General features: G+C 46.6%; 1 long non-coding RNA gene across 1 annotated transcript in view; it reads left to right on the forward strand.

Annotated features, from left to right (window-relative positions):
- LOC142005311 (uncharacterized) overlaps window positions 1–13,205 on the forward strand; it is a 117,288-nt gene extending 104,083 nt beyond the window's left edge. Inside the window, exon 4 of the long non-coding RNA XR_012643091.1 lies at window positions 13,094–13,205. This is a non-coding gene — a long non-coding RNA (uncharacterized LOC142005311). The remainder of the gene's footprint in view (window positions 1–13,093) is intronic.
- The last annotated feature ends 8,897 nt before the right edge of the window (window positions 13,206–22,102 follow it).

The following is a 22,102-nucleotide window of genomic DNA, read 5'->3' on the forward strand; positions in this document are numbered from 1 at the left end:
GTCAAAGTCTTCCTGAATTCAGTTCTTCAAAACAGCTCTGCATCACTAATATTTTCTTTAACTTGAATGAGTTTCACAAGGTTTCATGGAGCCACCCCAGATCCGGTCACAGGCATCAACTTGACCTTGTACTGGTAAACAGAAAACATCTCAGCACTGTCAAAATTACACACATATATCACAGTACAGATTGTGACACTGATCACTCCTTGATCATCAGCAGAGTGAAAATCATCCCAGAGAAACTCTATATGACAAAGAAATGCAATAAGCCAAAAATCAATACCTTAATAGCAGAGGTGCATTAAAATGCTCTTTCTTCGCAGATGATCTCACTTGCAAAATCGAACAAAAACCTGACCAACAAACCATTGATGAAACATGGCGCATGCTGAGAGATGCAATACACAAATGTGCCAAATCTGCCTTTGGAACATGTAAATTCTCTAACAAAGACTGGATCAATGAAAATGTTGACTTTCTTCAGCCTCTTCTTGAAGAAAAACACAAGACACATCTGAATAACATAAAAAACCCATCTCAAAACACAAGAGATGAACTTCAACACATAAGATCTCTTCTTCAGAGAGAATCCAGATGGTGTGTGAATAAGTATTGGGCTGACTTATGTTCTAATATTCAAAAGGCATCTGATTTGGGCAACCTGAAAACCATGTATAATGGACTGAAGAAAGCACTCAGACCAAACATTACCAAGGTCACCCCACTGAGGCATTTAAATGGACAGATGATCACAAACAAAAAAGCTGCAGACGTCCAGATGTGTGGAACACAACTCAAGTCTTTATTTCCATGAGCTTACAATACAACCTGAACTTGACAACCTCATCCCAACTCTTCCAGAAATGTGTGAGCTAGATGCAGAGCCTACAGATGAGGAACTTTCTCAAGCTCTTGATACTTTCTCCAATGGAAAAGCACCAGGAAATGACAGAATTCCAGCTTAAGTCCTGAAGGCAAACAAGGCTGTGCTCTTCCCCTTCCTCTATGATTTACTCCTAAAATGTTGGAGATCTGGTGATGTCCCACATGGCACGAAGGATGCAAACATCATCACCCTCTATAAAAACAAAGGCAACAAGGATGACTGCAACAACTACAGAGGCATCTCATTACTGAGCATCACAGGCAAAGGAATTGCATGTGTCATTCTCAAACACCTGTGAAAACTTGCAGATCGAGTCTATGCAGAAACATAATGTGGCTGGCAGGTCAACAATGGACATGATTTTCTCACTTCAATGACTACTGGAAAAATGCAAAGAACAAGGAAAGCCATTATTCATAGCATTTGTGGACTTAACAAAGGCAGTTGACACAGTCAGGAGATCAGGACTATACAGAGTATTAACCAAGACTGGCTGCCCACCAACATTACTCAACATAACATTATTTCACAAAAACATGAAAGCAACAATGCAATATGGTGGATCTACATTGGGACCATTTACAATGAACAATAGAGTCAAACAAGGGTGTGTTCTTGCTCCTAATCTCTTCAGCATATTCTTCTCAGTTCTACTAAAATGTGCATTTCAAAACTCACTCAGAGATGTATTTCTCCACACAAGATTAGATGGCTCTCTCTGCCACCTGCAAGACTCAAAGCCAAAACTAAGATCAAGAAAATCCTTATCAGGGAACTCGTCTTCACAGATGATACAGCTCTTGTTGCTCATAATGAAGACACACTGCAGTCACTGAAGGATTCTCTGTCCAGAGTCTGTAAATTGTTTTCCCTTGACATAAGCAAGAAGAAAACTGTTGTATTCACTCAAGGTATACCTGTGACCCAATGTCATTCTGGATAACAGCCCATTAGATGTGGTTCAACAATTCTGTCACCTTGGATCTACTGTCACCACAAACCTATCCATGTACGAAGAACTGAATATCAGAATTGAGAAGGCAGCTACGATTTTTGGCAGACTTAGGAAAAGAGTGTGGAACAAGCCTAAACTGACAGCGAAAACAAAGATACTCATCTACCAGGCATGCATATTGGTATCATGCTATATGGTTCTGAGGCATGGACCATCTACTCAAAACATGAGAAAAAACTGAACAGCTTCCATTCTCACTGCCTCCACAGAATTATGAACCTCAACTGGCAAGATGAAGTTTCAAATGCAGATGTCCTGTCAAGATCTGGCATACCCAGCCTCATAGCAATCCTCTACAGCAGAAGACTATGATGGGTTGGTCATGTGAGAAGAATGGGTGATGAACATCTTCCCAAAGAAATCCTCTTCGGTGAACTGTCATGTGGGTTGAGAACAAGAGAGAGATCAAAGCTAAGATTCAAGGCTACATGTAAAAACACCATGAAAAAATTCAACATTGATCCAAAATCCTGGGAATCTACATCATCAGAGCGAAATACCTGACAACGATTGCTACAAGAGGGCACGGTATATGTACAAGCCATGCAAAAGAACTTTGTCTTAGAAGGAAAAACTCTCAGACTCAAGAATTCAGAAATAGACTGATGTGGTTATTGCAATCAACCGTGCAAATCCAATATTGGATGGATAAGCCATGAGAGAACCTGCAGACTCAGACACTGACCATAGATCCTCACCACTGCTGCTAACCACCATTTTGCAAGATGAAAAGGGGCCATATTACAATGAAATGGGCAAAAATGTTTAATTACTCAATTGAATAATTTAAATTAATTGTTAAATTACAAATACTGTGATATAAAACTGATTTATGGAGATGTATGGGTATGAGGCACAATTTAGCAACATTATTTCCTAATTTCATATATTTTGGCACTGAAAAGATGGATATAACACAAATATGAGTTAATTGAACTAGGTGCAATATAAGTAGATGCGGCTTCTGAAAGATCTGTAGCACACCTTACACAGAAATAGCCACAATATGTGATTTCATAGATGTTATTTGCACAGAGAGAGAGAGAGAGAGATGCTAATGAAGAAGAGATTGTTCTGGCAAGTGTTTGGCTAAGTTCCAATGGTATCTATACAAGAAAGAAATAGAAAGCTGCCTCCCTGTTCAAATAATACCTGGCTTTTGTATTTGTAGATCTCAAAGTACTTCAGTATCTCTAATTTATTTAAATTAAGAACACTACTGTGAGGGTGGAACATTAGTACCCCTGCTTAGAAAGGTTACGTAGAAACTTTTGTACAGGAGTAATAACATGAACCTAGGTCTTTGGAGTCTTTTTCTAATACCCTAACCAAACCTAGAGAAAGGAGTGATACGACTTTGATAACTAACTTCCATCTTAGCACATCAAAGCTGTGAAGATATAGCATCTGATTTTCTACTGACTTGTGCTTTGTGCATTCGTTAACTCCTGTGGCAAAAGAGTGGAAAATGGCTGTACGATGCTACCCAATCTACAATACCCATTAACAGGGCTACAAACAGCTCAAGAAAATCCGCTGGTAAGATTCATGAACTGAATATGATGTTTGTACAACACAGAATATGTTAATCTGCCCAACAGGGTAGGGTTCCCATAAGAAAAAGAAAAGCAGGCACTCCATTTTGATTAAACTGCAAATTATAGTTTAATAAGGTGGCAAAGAGATGTGGAGGCAGGAAAAGTATGGAGATATGTCACTCAACTGAGATCATCCTGGTCATCTGGGGAATAAATGAAGGCATGGGTACCATTTTCCCAAGGTTAAGGAAAGGGACGTTTGCTAATAAGCTGCCAGGCACCCTCTAGGTGCTGAGTGATGTAAGAAAAAGATAGAAGAAATATATTCTCTATTGTAGCGAGTGGAAAGATAGCAGCCATGAAAATTCAGTGAGTCATGTGTGGATTCAGAATCCACATAACAGAGCTAAGGAATGATTATGAAGTACCCAACAGGATGGTATAAAAACATAGGAAGGGATTTCTGAATGCAAAGCTATTAATTTAGTTTTTGATGCTAGGGTGCCCTGCCAAAGTATCCTGATACCTTGGCTAATTAAAGGAAATATAAATGCAAATCACCCAAATGCATGGTTCATTAAAATTATGGCAGTAGTCACCTTATGTTTCTGTGCCGGAGAAGACATGTGACCATCCCTTTGAATTAGCACAGAGTATCAATGCCATCATTTTCACGTGCAGTTCTGAGAATATGAAATTCTCAGTAACCTCACCACACTCTTCTATATAGAACAATGACAAAGGTGTCAAGGGAATATTTGTTCCTACTAATGTACAGAATCTATATCCAGGTCATCATCTCCTCTCACCTAAACTATTGCAATTCACTTATGCATGCTCCCTCCCCAAAAATCCTAACGTTTGTTCACTTCTGCTTCCTGTCACCCCACACACGTGCACACACGGACATATGACAACATTTTTTCCCTTCGCCAACTTCACTGGCTCTACTTTCATGCCAGAAGCTGTTTCACAATGTTGTTCCTTTGCCTTTATCCAACAAAGCAACACTTCTCTACTTTTAAAATGATGTGGCTCCACTGATTTCAATTATCTAATTTCAGTGGAGCTTTGCTGGCATCAAAATAGAATGAAGTGTGATGGACCATGCACTTGCATAAGTCGCTATTGAAAAAACGATTTATGGTGTTATTCCTTCTGAAATCAGGAGTACAAAAGTTGACCTCAAGAGCCCTTTAAAATTGACCTATTGAGCATTGTGGTGAAGACTGAAGCTTTATAAAATCAGCCTACGACCCTTAAATTTGATTTTATCCCTGACTGTAAACTAGGCCTTAGTCCTTGATCCTTCTCCTTATAAAGGCAATGGAATAACTTCCATCAATTTTAATGATGTGGGATCAAACTCATCAACTTTCCATCTTTCTTTACACTTGATTTGAAATACAACCTTTTCTGTCCCATTTAGGCCAGCTAATTCCTTCCTCCTTCCCTCCTGTGAATTGGTTTATGATCTCATCCATTGACATAAAAAGTCTCTACAAAAGTGTTGCCACCTGTCATTTATTCTATATAGTTATGTATATTTAATTTTGTAAAGAGTTTGGGGATATTGCTTAGTAAAAATCACTCTACCAAATAAAGATATTATATTGTAATTTGAATTGGTTCCTTTAGTTTATTTATACGTTTGAATAACTTCTTCCCTAATAATAAAACTCATTTATGTTACAGACACCTGATTATTGGTCTCCTGCCCTTCTAAGAAATAGTGTGATAGAGCACCAGTGTGCAGGTACAGTGGGACTTGGGGGTTCTTGATTAATTTTCTCCAGTTACAAATTATTTATTACCTTGTTCTATTTCCCTGTTACCTTCATAGGGACCCTTTCAAACTGTCAGAGAAGCCTATTTACTTTTAATTGATTACTATTCTGCATTCATTGAGATTCCCAAAATGACCAAGAGGAGCAGTAACAGCGAGATTAGCCATATCAATCTGCAGCATGATGGGTGACATAAAATATGGGTATTGGACTGCATTACTTAAGTGCAGGATTTCAAGTATTTGCTAAGACACAGCAAAGCTCGAGAAAAATCACTTCAACTTCCCCAAATGATGAGGTTGCTCAGAGTTCAGTGAATATCATACTCTGCTAAAGAAATGTACAAAACATAATGAAGTAAGCACTGGGCTTCCTATGTTACTAACTGGCCATGAGATCATCAGCAAGTCAAATTACTTTTCTGTGTCACAGTTTCCCTATTTGTAAAATGGTAATACAGGTTGAACCCCTCTAATGCAGAACTCTCCATAATCCGGCATAATGTTAGTTAGCTGGAGGACCACTTATCATATGTGTGGCCGAGTTTCCTGTGGTCCCATAAAATTAGTTTCCAGCCACCCTTAAATGTCTTCTAAGAGACCAGTAACCATGGAAATGTTGGCAATGCTGCTAGACAATACTGACCTCCGGTGGTCCAGCAAATCTCTCGTCCAGCACCGGTGAGGTCCAGGGGATGTCGGATTAGACACCTTCGACCTCTAGTAATAGTATTCTCTTATAAAGCACTTTTACATGTATAGATGAAAGGAGATATTTAAAATGTTGAAAATATTGTTAATATTTTAATAAAGAACTCTGCTTAGTCTAACTGAATCTTGGGAATGAGACTTAGAATTTCTACCACAGGTACTAATGAGAGATTAGTCAAGAACAACCTCAGCAACTAAGAGGTAAGCTTTGAACCTGGATTTACAAATAAACCCTGAACAACAATAGAAGAAACAACATTACTACAGTGACAAAGACAAGTGTTGTTCAGACTGACAATTGTTCTTGAAAACAGCAGGAAGCCAACTATATCTGTTACTCATCATATAAGGACAGCACACTATACAAACTGAAATTCAAAATTACTGTGACAAGAAGTCAGAGAAATAATGACTATGTACATTTATGGAAGCCAATGAAACTGTTACAAATGCAACCACTAAGTCCAGAACCTTAGTAGGATTCAAAATAACCACTCTTTTAAGAGTAGTGTTAGTTAATATCATAGGAGGAAAACAGCATCATATTCAGACAAGTCAGACTACATGACTAGTTAAGTGACTTTAACAAGTCTGATATGGGAAACATAAAGGAAAAGATAGCGATCCTCAACAACATTTAAACGCTATTCAGGGTGACATATTTAAAAACATCTAGTACACTTGCCACCAAAACTCAACAAAGTTGAAACTTACTTCACAGGGGTCACTTAAGACACTTAAGGTGAAAGCAAAATATACTACTATATTTAGTCTCTATCTAAATATACCCCAATTGCTGAAAAAATGCTATCATAAAAGAATCTTGTAAAACCGGGCTCATTGAAACTGCAGCTATGTCTGCCTATGGAAAAAAAAAGCAAAAAAAAAGCAATACTTTTGCCCAGAAGTGCTCATTTTAGCCAACGTGCGCATTATCATGAAGAAAGTGGGCATGTCCTTATTCACAGGAAAGCAAAGTAGTGCTGTTCCATTAGGCTTTCAGTGGGTGGGGTGGGGGGAACTAAATGCTAAAGCACAACAGACTGCTATATCTACATCTTCCTTCACATCCTTCTTTTTGTGTTGCTGCTGCACCTTTGACCAGGTTACTTCACATATGCATAAAAGGTGATCAACAATAAGATGTTTTAACTGTTCTTTTATGCTTAGTCAAAAGAAATCAATAAAAACGCACATCTTGCATCTGTGAATAATGGATGTGCATGGTCCACAGAGTCAACTGCAATTAGAGTTCTTCATTGAATATTAAACTGTGTCCATTCTCACACAGTGATAGATTAATGTCATGTGTTAATAATACCAATAGCTGATAAGTCCCCTGATTTTTGCAGAATTCTAAATGCAGTGAGTGCACTTGTGTGACTGGTCAAGGAGAATCTAATAAGAGGATCATGAATTACTCTTATCTTGATTGTATATTAGTTATTTGTTAAGTGGAAATAATGCCACTTGTCTTCATGTTGCTGGCCTTTGGCACCACAGAAAGAGTTATTTCCTAAAATATCCTTTTTGTATTACTAACACCCACTCCATGTATTTGTAGAGATTTGCAATAGGCATGCCAAGGTTAGATTTCTTCATCCCACAACATTCCCCCACCCCCTTTTTAAAGTAATACACCTTCTCAGGAGAGGTCTCTTTTTAAGAGAAGTGAAGCTCTTAATACCTACTGTATTCACACCTTCAAACACAGTAACCCCAAACAATAAGATCTTGGCAAAGGAATCCCATTTATACTTTGAAGTGCATTTGTGGGGAGACTGAGAAGATTCATTCACTTATACACAATCCATCAAAGAATAGAATTTTCCTTACCTAGCCAATTATATTCATAGCATTTTAACTGAGCTATCAGTTAAAGAGCCATTGCACTTTTACAAATACCTTATCAGAAACTAGTGGCGCTTAAGGCATGCTCAAATTATAAGGCACTTCTCACACAAAGAATTAGCACAATGTCCCTCTGGGATTGTTTAGAAATTCCATATTTGCTTTCCAAACACTAAAATGCTGGTAGAGCATGAATGTAAGAGAGAGCAACAAATTAGTATTATTTAACAGCATTCGAAATCAGCCCAGTTTGTCTAAATTATTTTGGAAGCTTAATATAGTCTATCTTAATTAAGGATAGAGAATAAATAGATATGAAGTGCTCAAAATTAAAACAAAGCTACCACCACTAACAGTATTAGTCTATTACCCCAGGGTTTAACCTCTGTTGACTGGCTTTGTAAAAGCAAGTAGATGAGTGCTAACAAGAGCCCTGTGAATGGTATTTGTTAATGATCAACTTTGTTTTCTCCCTCTCCACCCTTTTTTTCCCTGTCTCATGACATCAGCAGTTTTCCAACACTATGCACTTTCTTTTTATTGTTGTTGTTCTTAATGATCAACTTTGGCCAAGCAATAGGAGAGAAGATTTTTGTAGTTGTTTCTGCTCAGTTGTATTGATCTAGGGTCCAGTCGTGGAAGGTGCCAGCAACTCCTGCAAGATTCTGAGCTCCATCTAAGCCTGGTGAATTGATGTGGTGACAGACAATTAGCTGGAGAAATAATGTTCAACTATAATTTGCAGCATGATACTGGGAATTGGGCAGACATGTCCTAGCCTACCTGAAAGCTTGAAGTGCTCTACCCAGTAGTCTATAGCAGTGTTTCTCATAGTGTGGTACAATGGTACACGAAAGGAATTCAAGGAGATAACCACTGGGATGGCACTGGGAGAGGGGAGTACGCTGATAAATTCGAAGCCCCAAAAAGGGGCTTTAAATTTGGAAAACACTGGTCAATAGGATACCTTGGGATATATAGTTCTCCTTTTGAATTTATTCCACTTTGTATAAATTATTAAATATTCTTAGGGTCAGAGTGAGCATTACTCTATAGCCAAGTGGTCAGAACACTCAGGAGCCTAAGTTCAAATCCCTGCTTCAGTCATTATTTATCAAGTAAAACAGTTCCAGTAGGAGAACTTCCTAGGGAAGGCTTCCACCACCAAGTACTTGCAGCTCTGACTTAAAAGGTGGACCACAGAGGTTCAAATCCATGCTGTATATTAGGACACATGGGGGGCCTGAACCCAGCTCTCCCAGATCCAGGGTGAGGGCCCTGGACTAAAGGTCACGGGAGGACACCACTACCAACTCTTACAACAGGCATGTTTGGTGTGGAGACTGATCTGATAACCGATGAAGATGCTCATCAGATTACACAGGTGAAAGACTAGTTTGAGGAGCACTCTAAGTCTTATGCATGAGACAGGTACAGACATGAGCTGTAGACATCACTTCACTAGTTCACTGGCAGATTGGTAGTCAGTTACCAGACTGCTGACAGAGACCTAGGTGCCTCGGAACTTTAGGCACCTATACAGCTGGGTGCAAACTGAGTGAGAGGTTTTGTGAATCTAAAGCTGAGTCTACACTACAAGATAAATTTGAATTTATTTATATTGATTTTCTAATTTCGGAATTTATACGTTCAATTTTGATCATCCTCACTTCACACCTTGCTCCCCACAAAGTTGGGTTATTGCTGACACACATATCAGCTAACATCGAGTATTGCAGTAGTGTATTGTGGGAAGCTATCCCACAGTTCCCTCAGCCCTGTAGCATTCTTGGTACACTTGCTGGTCTTGAGAGCATCTTCCCCCATTGAATTTGTATCATTCCCCTCCCAATACCTGAAAATATGTCAATCCCTGGAAAGAATGAAGAAGACACTCGAAATTAGAAGAAAGAATGTTTGGGTTCCCCACACACTATGTTGCCAGAATGGGTTCATCAACTGTATTCTGAATTGGCCATCCATCCCACCTCCCATCACCACAGAAAAAAGAATTTTTGGTTTTCCTCTGGTGGCAGCAAGCCCAGGTATGGGTCCAGGTGGTGGCGGGGAGGGTCGCTGGATATTCAGCTGAAGTATTCTCTCCCATCGGCAGCAAGCCCATTAGCTGCTGGTGAAGACTTTTCCCCAGCAGCAGCAGCGAGTCCCTTAGCCTCTGGGAGAGACTTTTCCCCAGCTGCAGCAGCAAGCCCAGGCATGGGCCAAGGTGGGGGGTGTCATTGGATGACCAGTTGAAGTATTCTCTCCCGTTGGCAGCAAGCCCTTAAGTTGCCAGGAAAGACTTTTCCCTGGTGACAGCAGCAAGCCCAGGTATGGGCCAAGTTGACAGGGAGGCATCTCTGGATAACCAGTTGAGCTGTTCCTTCCCCAAAGACCCCAGTATCTTAACTTCTGGGGGAGACTTCCCCACAGCAGCAGCAAAGCCTTCTCTTTCCCAAGTAACTAGCAGCATGGCCAGCACCAAACGGCAGGCACATTTTTGTATTGGGTTGGGTTGGGGGCTACCCACCTGAGGTTCCCAAGTGAAGAAAAGACCCAGACTGTGTGGCACCTGTGGGGGAGGGGAGGGGGTTCACACACACATGTAAAACACTGAGAAGAATTTTCTTGGGGTGGTATGGAAGCACAACCCCAGCACAGCCTTGGTGACACGTGGTACAGGGGGGCAGGATCTGTCAACAGGCAGCACAGAAAAAAATAGCAAGTGTACAGACAGTTGTGCACTTCTCGCAGGGCTACTTGAATGGGCAGATGCTCGTACCCAGCTGACAGCATAGAAAGAAAGAAGCCATTTCTCAGATTGTCATAAACAAACATGAGCCCACAGCTAAAGGCTCACTGCTGCCGCTTGGAAAATCAGGTTTTTCCTGTTACTGGAGAGCAGCAGCCTGAGTGAAGCAGTGAGAGGGGCATTGTGGGTTACATTCGGGACACTTCTGGCGGCTAAGAAGTTCGATTTTGAAACATGGAGCTTCCACACTTCCCTTCAATCGAACTTCTGAATTTGAGCTTGATGATATACTCGTCAGGTATCTGCAATTTTGTAATCTTGAGATTAGTGCACCCAAAATCAAGCTAATGGTCCTTACAGTGAGGACAGTCATGTGGTAAAATTGAGCCAACTGAATTAAATTCAAATTTATCTCATAGTGTAGGAGCAGCCTCAGTTTGGGACTTGGGCTCCCCATAAAGGGGCAAGTGTGCTCCTGAGTCACTTAGGGCGGAAGCCACAAAGGGATTTAGTTACCTACATGCCACGTAAAATAAATGGGTTTTGTGCTCTTAAGTCACTTAGGTGCTTTAGAACAATCTCATCCTTAATGACTATTGTTCCAAAACCAACACACAGCAGGTAAAATTCAGAAAGGACAACTTTTGCTCCAAAGAACTCCTAATTCAAAGCAGGAAGGTCAGCTCTTCAAATCTCTCTCGGACCCTCTCCTGAGAAATTATTTGCTTATTTTCACTCAAAACTTTCTTCCCCAATTGTAAAACTGAAATAAAACAAATACAATAAATAAACAAGCCAACCCTTCATCCATCATTTAAAAACTTCCAAAAGCCTCTGCTTTCTGATTTGCTCACCTTGATAATAATTTTTCTGATTTGTCAACCTTGATTACTATTTTTGGTTCTCTGTGCCTTAAATATTGAGTCTGTTCTGGTATGGTGATGATCTGAAGAAGTGGGTCTGTCCCACGAAACCTCATCACTAATAAATTATTTTATTAGTCTTTAAAGTGCAACTAGACTGCTTTTTTGTTTTGCCAAAAGCCTGTATTAAACTACATAAATCAGGAAATTAACATGTTAAGCAATGCATTCCAGCATTATCTTATTGTGTCTATTGCAGAAGACCATAAATGAAGTATGACCAGAAAAGAGAGAATAATTATTGCACATGTGGAGGTATTAAACACATGGGGTGCATCTACACTAGCCGGCTACTTCAAAGTAGCCGGCACAACATCAAAATAGCATGCATTGCGTCTACATGCTCCATGTGCTATTTCGACATTGAAATCGACATTAGGCGGCAAGACATCTAAATTGCTATTCCTATCCAAAGATGAGAATAGCACCCTACTTCGACATTCAATGTTGAAGTAGGGTGTGTGTAGATGATCCACATCCCTCTACTTTGAAATAGCAGGGTCCTCCATGGTGGCAATTGGCTGAGGAGTTGAGACGTGCTGTCCAGCCCCTGCAGGGCTCTATGATCACCGCATGCAGCAGCCTTTAAAGCACCACAGACCCGGATTTCCTGTTGCAGGAAGCTGAGAGTGCGCAGGCAACAGTACACGCACATGCTAGCCCTACACGCCCTCTAAGCACCCCGACCTGACCACCCAGCTCCATGGCATTGAGCCAGTCCCCACAGCACTCCCAGGGTTCCCCCTCTTAGGAGACCCAGGGACCCTCAGCAGCCAAACAGAGGGGGGCAAAAAGTGGCAGGGCCCCTCCTGGTTGGAGGCTGAGCTCCAAGAAATGCTGGGGCTCTGGGGTGAGGAGGAGGTGCTCACCTTGATGGGGAGCAGGACCTGGAAAGCGGAAGCATTTGCCCAACCGGCTGAGGGCTTGGCTGCGTGAGATCACCCTGCTCACACTCCGGATCATGTCCGGAGCCAGGTGAAGCAGTTGCAGCAGGTTACGCCTGGGCCAACTGGTCTGGGGCCACCACCGCTGCTTGCCCTATTATAGGGAGCTCAGGGCCATCCTGGGCCCCTGGGACACCTCCTCCCCCGCCGGCCCCATTGGACACCGCAGCCGAGGAGTCCCAGCAGGCCTCGGAGCTGGAGTCCGGCCCTGAGGCCAGCCCCTCACCCCGGGGCCCACCTGAGGAGCCCCACCTTGGTATGGTGGAGAAGGAGCACCAGCTCGTGGAGCACCAGCCGGGTGTCCGCCCACCAGGGTTCCCCAAACACAGCAATGGACAGTCAGGTACATACCCCACAGGGCACACACACCCAGGCCATGGGGCAAGGGCACCAGACATGACCAGGAGCCCCACACACCCCCAGCGAACCCTGACCCACAACTGCCAAGCCACAGTAAGGTCCCAGGACAGCAGCATGGCCATCAGCACCCATCAGTACCCACACCCACGGACAGCACTGTGCCCTAACCCCGGGGGCGGGGTAATCATACAATGGGGCCACCCAGCAGGGAGACCACACCCACTGAGGGGAGACGGAGACCCAGCACCCAAGGGGAGACAGGGGGAATGGGCCACGGGCCAGGGCACAGTACTAACACCCTTCCCCTCCTTCTCTCCCTCTCTGCAGCTGCACCATCCAAGGCCCCAGGCAGCCAAGCACCCTCCATGGTTCCCAAGAGCCCACTGGAGGTCAAGCACCACCAGGGTCCGGGGACACCTCCGAGGCCAGCAGGATGGGTAAGCCACCACCGGACCCAGGGGATGGCCTCCGTGGACCCCCAGCTCCTGGCGGCTCTCCAGTGGCAGATGGAGGTGGCCAAGGTGAGGCTCCCCTTAGATAGGGAGGAGTCCACCTGGCGCCGGGCAGTATGGCAGGAATTCATGGGCGTCTTCCAGGACATAGCTAGGTCGCTCTGGGAGGCTCCTGCCCCCCACTGCCCCCCTGCTGCCTTCACCGCCGCACCACCTGATGCCCCCCTTCCATCCCACCTGCCTCACCTGACGCCCCAACTGCCACACGGCCTGACAGCCCCCCAGGATCGGAGCCCACGAGGGCTGAAGACCAGCTGGTGGAGGCATCCTGGCCATATCTGCCAGTCCTCCCAGTCCCCAGCCAGCCTCACCGGGGACTGCAGACAAGGGGGGGTTGCAACACATACATGCCAGGGGTCGCGCCCCTCTACCCCCACCCCAGATTGATGGGCCAATGGCCGAGCCATCTGCTGGCCCCTCATTTGTATATAGTTGTCCCCCTTGTATATAGTTGTCCCTCTTTGTATATTGATTCCAGTTTTGGGTGTGCATATAAGACAGTTTTAGCAGTATTCAATAATCCACTGTTTTATTTTCCAAAGAACCTGAGACGTGTGCTTGTGAGGGGGATGGTTTGTGGGCAGTGGGGGGTGGTGTGTGGGAGGCCCTCCAGGGAAGGCCAGAGAGGTGCTCCAGGGTCTCCCTGATCAAAATGGGCCCACAGGGCCTTGCAGACCCATACCTCCTCGTGGTGGGCCTGGTAACTGGTTGCAGCAGCTGGCTTGGGGAAGCCCATGTTGGTGTCGACTGCCCACCTCTGAACAAAGGCCTCCCCCTTGTTCTCAACAATGTTGTGGATCATGCAGCATGCATTCACAACCTGGGGGATGTTCTGGAGGCTGACATCCAGGCAGGCCAAGAGGCACTGCCAGCAGCCCTTCAGGCAGCCAAAGGTCCTCTCCACCACCTGGTGGGTGTGGTTCAGTTGGACATTGAACTGCTCCTGGCTGGCGGTGAGGTGACTGATGTATGGGCGTATGAGCCAGAGCTGGAGGGGGTAGGCCGCGTCTGCCACGAGACAGAGGGGCACGGTGGGATGTAGGTCTCTGCCTCCAGGAAGTGGCACAGGCCCTAGTTCCTAAAAACGCGGGTATCATGTCTACAGCCTGGCCAGCCCACATAGATATCCTGGAAGAGGCCCCGGCTGTCCACCATGGCCTGCAGGACCATGGAGTGGTAACCCCTCTGGTTGATCTTCCCACGCTGTGGCCTGGGGCGCAAATGGAGATGTGGGTCCCATTCAGGGCCCCAAAGCAGTTCCGGAACCCCATGTCAGCAAATCCGGTGACAGTTGCATCCAGGTCCCCAACTCAGATGACCCTCTGGAGCAGCATGGCACTGAGCACACAGACCATATGTGGGGAAGGAACACAAGTGCCCATGAGGGTGTGTAGGGTGCCCCAGGCTGCTCCCCCTGGACCCCGCTTCCATGCACCTCCTCAGGCACCCCCCCACCCAACCCCTCTTTCCCTGGAATCCCTCCCTTCTGTAGCCAGACAGCCAGCCCCCTCTCAGACCGGCATTGCTGGGAAAACAAGGGAGCCAAAACAACAGGGCACTTAACATAAATTCCAGCACAGCCTTTGAAGCTGTGAGAAAGCACAGGTGTGCTGCTACAATGTGCCTCTGGGAACATATACAACGATTAGGTTCACAGCAGATAGAGAAGCTGTGACAGACATGGCTCTTAGCCCCTACTAAATAAAGTGATGCACACACACCAACATCCTAGGTGGGAAAATATTTACCCTAATAAAAGGAATGTCCAGTAGTCGAAACTTATTGTTTCTCTCCCTTGCAAGCGTAAACTACTCTTGCGAGAGCTGGCGTCACCCAGACAGACCAGCCCCAATTTGGCATAAGAAAGGAGAAAGAGAATAAAGGAGTACAGAGGTATAAGTGTGGGACCTACAGCACCATGATTTTTGAGTGCTTTTCACTATCTATCTGCTGGTCAGATAAGTGACAGCCTCCCAAGGCTTCTGCAGCTAAAAGGGTCCCTAAGCCTTGTCCCTTATTCGTCTTTCCGTGGAATTGAGTGACCGATCCTGGCTTGGCACGGCTGGAATCAAGAGATGCAAGGAGGGTAAGAAGCACCCACACCTGATCTCCTATCTTTAGTGTACGCATATTTTGAAATAGAGCTCTATACTTTGTTTTCCTTCTTTGGGATCGTGGCTTCAGTTTTGTAACTTGTTTGTGTGTGTAACATCTATACATTTAAATAAGTAGGCACTAGCAATTTTGTAACCACATGATTAGAATCTAGTTTAATAAATTTTGGTAACCGTTTGTGCATAAGCCTGACTTGTTTCTCTGGGTTACAGTAAAGCAGCCAACACAATTAAAGAACCTCAGCCGCTTTGGCTATAAAGCCTGGCCATTAGGTGAGAGTACTAAGAGCCTAGCGTTGAGTTGTGCCGCCTCCACGGGGCAAACTCTTGGGGCGCCTGTCAGTCAATCCTGACTGCCCGCCGCAAAGGGACAGTGAGTCCTAGCGGTTAAAGTCACGGGTGTGGAAAGGCTCTTAGTGCTGCCATTGGGGCACCTGTCAGTCAGTGTTGACTGCCCACTGCGAAGGGGCTCTGAGCTCTAGCAGTTAAAGTCACGGGTGTTTAGGACCTTGGGGCATCCGTCAGCCTGGCCCGGGCTGCCCGCCGCGAAGGGACAGTGAGTCCTAGCGGTTAAAGTCACAGATGGTATAAAACAGGCATAGCTGGCACCTCACCAAACATCCTTGGCCATCGGCTAACACCTCCCCAGCCCCACACCCAGCCCCCGCCCCCCAGTGGGTGCATGCCCAGGCCTCCTTACCTCCATGATGAAGGCCCTGACCATGGCCTTTCCCACTCCAAACTGGTGTCCCACAGAGCGGAAGCTGTCTGCAGTGGCCAGCTTCCAGACAGCTATTGCTACCCTCTTCTCGACAAGGAGGGCGCACCACATCCGGGTGTCCTGGTGCCTCAGTGCAGGGGTGAGCCACTGGCAGAGCTCCAGGAAGTTCTGCTGGTGCATGCAGAAGTTCCGCAGCCCCTGGTCGCTGTCCTGCTCCCCCATGACCAGCTGCTCCCACCACTCAGAGCTCCCAGGGTAGCTCCAGAGGCGGCGGAGCACCCAGCAGGGAAGGAATAGGAGCAGGGGAGCCCAGTGGTCAGGGGTGTCCCCATCTGCCCCCTGGGAGGGCCCTCCCTGCCAGGAGCTGCTGGGCGGCCTCCTGTGCAGCACCTTAGCAGGGTGCTTGCTCCCTGAGTGACTACCTGGAAGGCTTCCAGGTGCTGCTGCTGCTGTTGCTGCTGCTGCTGCTGCTGCTGCTGGCGGTCCATGGCTGCTGTGCATTGGTCTGCGAGAGTGTGGCTAGTGCTCTGCAGACCTCATGCTGTGCAGGCCAGGTGTGCCTGGGAGGGGCCCTTTGAAGGATTGGCTTGCTGTTGTCCCAGAAGGGCTAGTCCAGCCTGTGACCCCATCCACAGGCTTTCCTGGCCCCTTATTTTGACAGGGAGCACTTGTGTGTGTGGACGCTCCATGTTTCCTTCCAGAGCGGCTCCTTTTGACGTTCCTCATCGCTACTTCGACATTGAACGTCGACGGCAGCAGCTCCAGAGGATGTGTGGACAATATGCTTCGAAGTAGCCTATTTTGATGCTGTTTCTTCGAAATAGGCTACTTCGATGTAGTGTCCTAGTGTAGACGTAGCCTTGCTGTTTCATACAGCATGGTACAGGTATATACAACTTTGGCATATTGGAATGAAATGAGCTTTAAATTTGAGCATCTTGATTTTTTTTATTTAAAGCCAGCACTTCAGTATGATTTTAAAAGCATATTTCTGCATGGCTATATATATATATAATAATAAAGGAAACCAAGGAGGTATCATCTGAGGATGGAAATCTACAAAGACCATATGGTTAAAAGGAGTAGGAGAATAAGGAAACAGTATGATGCCATTTATTTAAATACAGTAAGTGAGAAGGTCACATCAGAAAGAATAAATATTCTTAAATTTTAAAATATAGTTAAGTAAAAAGGAAGGTAATGTAAAAGAGGGAATAATCAAATGAGCCTGATGTGATCATTAGTAAGAACACTCTGCAAAGGAAAAGAAGAGAGGGTGACATGAGACACTAAAAAGCTGAACAGATCATGAAAAGAAGCTGGAAAAAAAGGATGAAAAAGAAAGGGTAGTTAATCCATGTGGAGGTTCTACAAACTAATGGTCCAGAATAGTGAACCTTTGTCACTCTGGCTCACCCTCTTTGAGGCCAGATCTTTATCATGCTTCATTAAGGAGAGCTGGGATCTCAGTTTCTGCAGCAAGTAATTGCTACATATTTCCAAAATTACCCCAACCAGTACTTATTCTTTGTGGTGCAGGTGACTGTTGCCCTTGAGCCTGGAAAGCATGGGAAATGAGTTATCTTTGTAATGGTTAGAAGCAGGTGTACAACACAGGTACAAGAAGAGACGCTGGTGTGTGCAACAGTCACGGGTAATGCTTCATTTATTTTAACAGCTCTCTCTTTCTTGGTCCACCCTCCTCCTCCTCTCCAGCCACCGATTATTGCTGTGGTGAAGTGAATTAATGGAACTTTAATTAAGTAGGGGAAATGGCCAAATAAAACATAGCACAGAATATAAAATATGTGAGAAACATACTGCATTGGAAAATAAAATGATGATATTACTAATAAAGTAAAATTTGTTGCAGCTACTCTGGGCTAACTGAGCATTTATTGTTCCATAAAGACTGTTGATAGCAGCAGTACAGTGCAAGGTGGAGATAAAAGAACTGTCATTTTAATCTACTGATTTCATTATTTACCAGCAGATACAGAGTTTGTTCAAATCTCACATGGGCTATGTCTACACAGCGCTCCACCCAGAACCACTGCTGGCAGAGCTATGCAAAATGAGCTTCTTGGAATTGCAAATGGCATTCCATTTGCATACTTATGAAGCTCATTACCATAGCCCCATGAGAGTTCGGTGTCAGCAGACGGGGGTGCCGACACTCAAACTGAGGCATAAGGGGCTGGTGACAGAGGGGCATTTAGCCTCAGAGGCATGTCCACACGGCCTCTGAAGTGCCGGCACCCCCTTCTGCTGATGGCAAACTCTCGTGGGGCTATGGTAATGAGCTTCATGAGTATGCAAATGGCACAACATTTGCAATCCTGAGAAACTCATTTTGCATAGCTCTGCCAGCCATACAGATTTACAAACCAATTCAAGCATGGAAATTCAAAGTTACAATACCCTTAGCTGATCTTGTATTACAGTCATATCCAAGCAGTTTAACATTATATCCCATGCTGCTCTGTTTTAAGTATACACATTGAACCTCTCTAATCTGAAACTCTCATCCAACAACATCCATAATCCAACCTGATTTAGGTAACCAGATGACCACTTCGCAGGGATGTGGCCAAGTGTCACATATTCCCATAAAGGTTGTTTACAGCCACCAGTCCTGGCTCTCAGAGTTCTGTGCTGTTGTTTAGCTGTAATTTACTCCTAAATGTCTTCTAAGAGCCCAGTAAGCAGTGAAAGTGTTGGTAATGTGATAGATAATACTGATTTTCTGTGGTCTGGCAAATTCTCATATCCGGCACAGGTCAGATCCCAAGGGTGCCACATGAGAGAGGTTCAACCTGTACTACCTAAGCACTGCAAAAGGAAGTTAACATAACATCTCCAAAATCCTATGCATTTATCTCTAAGCCAGGTCCTTCAGATTGGATCTGATTTTCTTCTCAGTGACTCCAGTGTAAATCAGCAGTAACTTTCACTTCTCATGGAACTCTAGTGAACACGCAGCACAGTTCACTTTCGCTGATTTCAAACAAATTAAGTCTGATCAGTAAAAGTCTTCAGCTATGTCTACACACGCAGCCTCTGTCAACAGATGTTGCTGTTGGCAGAGGTACCTCAGCAAAACACCTGTGTGCACCATCAGTGACATCTTGCTCCAGAGGCTCATCCGCATCCACAATATGGATACCCTTGTAGCCAGCTTCCCCAGCCTGGGCTTCCCAAATTTTTCCAGGGCACTGGATGGCACTCACATCCCTATCTGGGCCCCAGAACACAGCGTTGGAAGCTTTATCATTAGGAAGGGGTAACCCTCGGTGGTCATGCAGGCCCTAGTGGACCACCAAAGCCAGTTCCTCGATATCTACATAGTGTGTATGGGATGCATGCATGATGCACAGGTGCTCCACAATTGAAGCCTGTTCCTCAGGATGGAGTAGGGCACCTGTGTCCCCCACCCGGAGCTGACTGTGTGAGAGACACAGATGCCTCTCTGCATGGTGGGGGATGCAGCTTACCCACTCCTCCCATGGCTCATGAGGCCCCATACCAGCCACCTGGACCACACATGGGAGATTTTCAATGCCCACCTCACTTGGGCGAGGAACCCCATCAAGCTAACCTTCAGTCAATTGCAAGAGAAGTTCTGATGCATCCTCACACAGCTCGACATGGTGGGGGGAAACTATCCCCACAGTTGTGGCCGCACAACTTGGTGAAGTGGAAGGAGGAGGAGTTCCTCCAGGGGTGGGTGCCAGAGGAAGGGGGCTGATATGAACAGACCAGGCAGTCCCCAACTGGCAGGTGCACAAGGACAGGGCACACATTCAGGAGGCCCTGGGGTAGTCCTTTGCACACGGCTTCCCAGTGACCGTCCCCAGGGCACCCCCCGGGGGAGTCACCATCCCTCCACCCCCCCTCTCCTAAAGCACCCCCTCACCACTATCCCCCAAAGAGGGACAAGGGTTGTCAAACAAATAAGCCCTTCTACAGGAAAAGTAGTTATTTACAATGAAAATATAACAGTTATATATACAGGTGCCCTTCTAATTGCAAATGGGGCAGAGGGGTCTCCTGAACTGGGGGAGAGGAGCAGCTGCATGAGGGGAGGGGCATCAGTCACGGGTTGGGGGTTGAGGGCCGTGACTCACGGCAGCTATGTAAGCCATTGCACCCTGTGGGCAGCGTCTACATGGGGCTGGATTGGGGCTGGGACAACAGGGATGTGGAAAGCTGGGGGTGGGCAGCTGCCACACCTTCTGGCTTAGTGGGGTGGTGGGGCCAGGGAGAGCTCTGGGCAAGATGGATCCCTGCTGTCTCCATCGCCCACCTCACAGGATGTGCCATCACGTGTGGCATGGAGTCTGGGGAGCATGGGGGCAGGAGGGAGAGTCCCCCCTGCCACGGGGACAAGGACAGCAGGCTCTGCAGGTGGGGTGGGCTGGGCCACTAAGGCCTCCACAATGTTTAGGAGCTAGACCACCCAGGCCAGCCGCTGCTCTGACCCCCGTGAGCTCATCCTCCTAGCGCCTCCTCAGTTAATCTGTTCTGCCACCAGAGGGCAGCAGTGTATGCCCAGATGGTGTCTTTGGCTGCCAATGGATCTTCCAGATGTGGGGACACTCTGAGGCCAGTGGGCTGCGATCCCTTGGGGGCCTCAGTTCATCTTCCCCAGCCTCTGCCTCCTCCTTAGGGCTTCCTGGGTGCATAGTGATACTGCCCCAGCCCTCAGACTCTGCAGCTGTGGGGAGAGATGGGGAGAAGGTGAGCCCTTCTCACAGCATAACCCTTGGGCCCTGCCACCGGTGGTCACAGCCCCCATCCCTGGGATGAGGGATAGAGCTGTCCACGATGTGCACTTCTGTGCCCTCACAAGGTGGGCCCTGCCTCACAGCATGCCTGTGCTGTTGGGCGAAGGACCTGAGCACTTTTCCCCAACCCCTGGAGACATGTGGGGTTCCCAGAATGGGTGGCAGAAGGGACTGGTACTGCTGGGGCCTCCCCAGGGCCCAGGCCACCATGCAGGGACCTTGGCAAGGGTGGCCTGCCCTGCCAGTGACTCAGGATGTCATAGGGCACCCCCTGTAGGGCTGGCAGTGGCCAAGCAGCTGCCCACTGTGTGGGTAGTATGTACCATTGTGGCCGTGCGCATGAGTGGCGAGCCCAAGGGGCCTGCTCCCCTGTCCCCAAGTTCAGGGGGATGTAACAGATGGGGTACTCACCAGATGGTCCCAAGAACAGGTCCAGGGATGCCCCAGTGGAGCTGGAGATGCTAGGGTGGTGGAGTCCAGGGCAATGACCAGCCCTGGCTTGACTGGGGGTCCAACAGGGGTTACTGCTGGGATGGATCCAGCTAGCTGGTGGGCTTCAGGGAGGCATCCTCTGGTGTGGGGAGGCCACACCTCGGTGCCCTGGGAGGCAGTGCTGGGGTCCCCATCCATGCCCCTTAGGTGGTGGCCCTGCTGGCTGTAATAGGGGCAGGTGGGAGGCCCTGCACCAGATCACCGCCACATGTCCCAGGCCCACACACAGCCCTGGCAGAGCTCTTTCGCCTTCGCCTGCACCTGCTCAAGGGTATAGGGGGTGGCCACACTACGCCAGAGATTTGACTATCCATGCGTAGCCCGGGACACTATAGCATTTAGCAGTGGAGTCCAGGACCATCTCCTCTTTGGCCCAGAGGGCCAGCTGGTCTTTGATTTTGAGAGCAGACAAGGAGGGGACCCGCTTCCTCCCACCCCTTCCAGAGGCATGGGATCCCTCCCCTGAGCTGTGGGAGGGCCTGGGACAGTCTCCCACTGCCTGGGACATTGTTTTTGGTCACCGGAAGTGGTTGCGAGGATGCACCTGCAGCCATTTTCAGCAGACCTGTAGTCACGCCTCCTGCTCCCTGCCTGGGGCTACTGGCCCCTTTAAATGGAGCCAGAGACAGGGATGAGAGACTTATGCCTCTGGGAGAAGGATGCATTGCAGTGCTGGCCGGCCAGCGCCATAGTAGACTTGTTCTGTCAAC

Source organism: Carettochelys insculpta, chromosome 1 (assembly GCF_033958435.1).
Source record: "Carettochelys insculpta isolate YL-2023 chromosome 1, ASM3395843v1, whole genome shotgun sequence".
Taxonomy (NCBI): Eukaryota; Metazoa; Chordata; order Testudines; family Carettochelyidae; genus Carettochelys; species Carettochelys insculpta.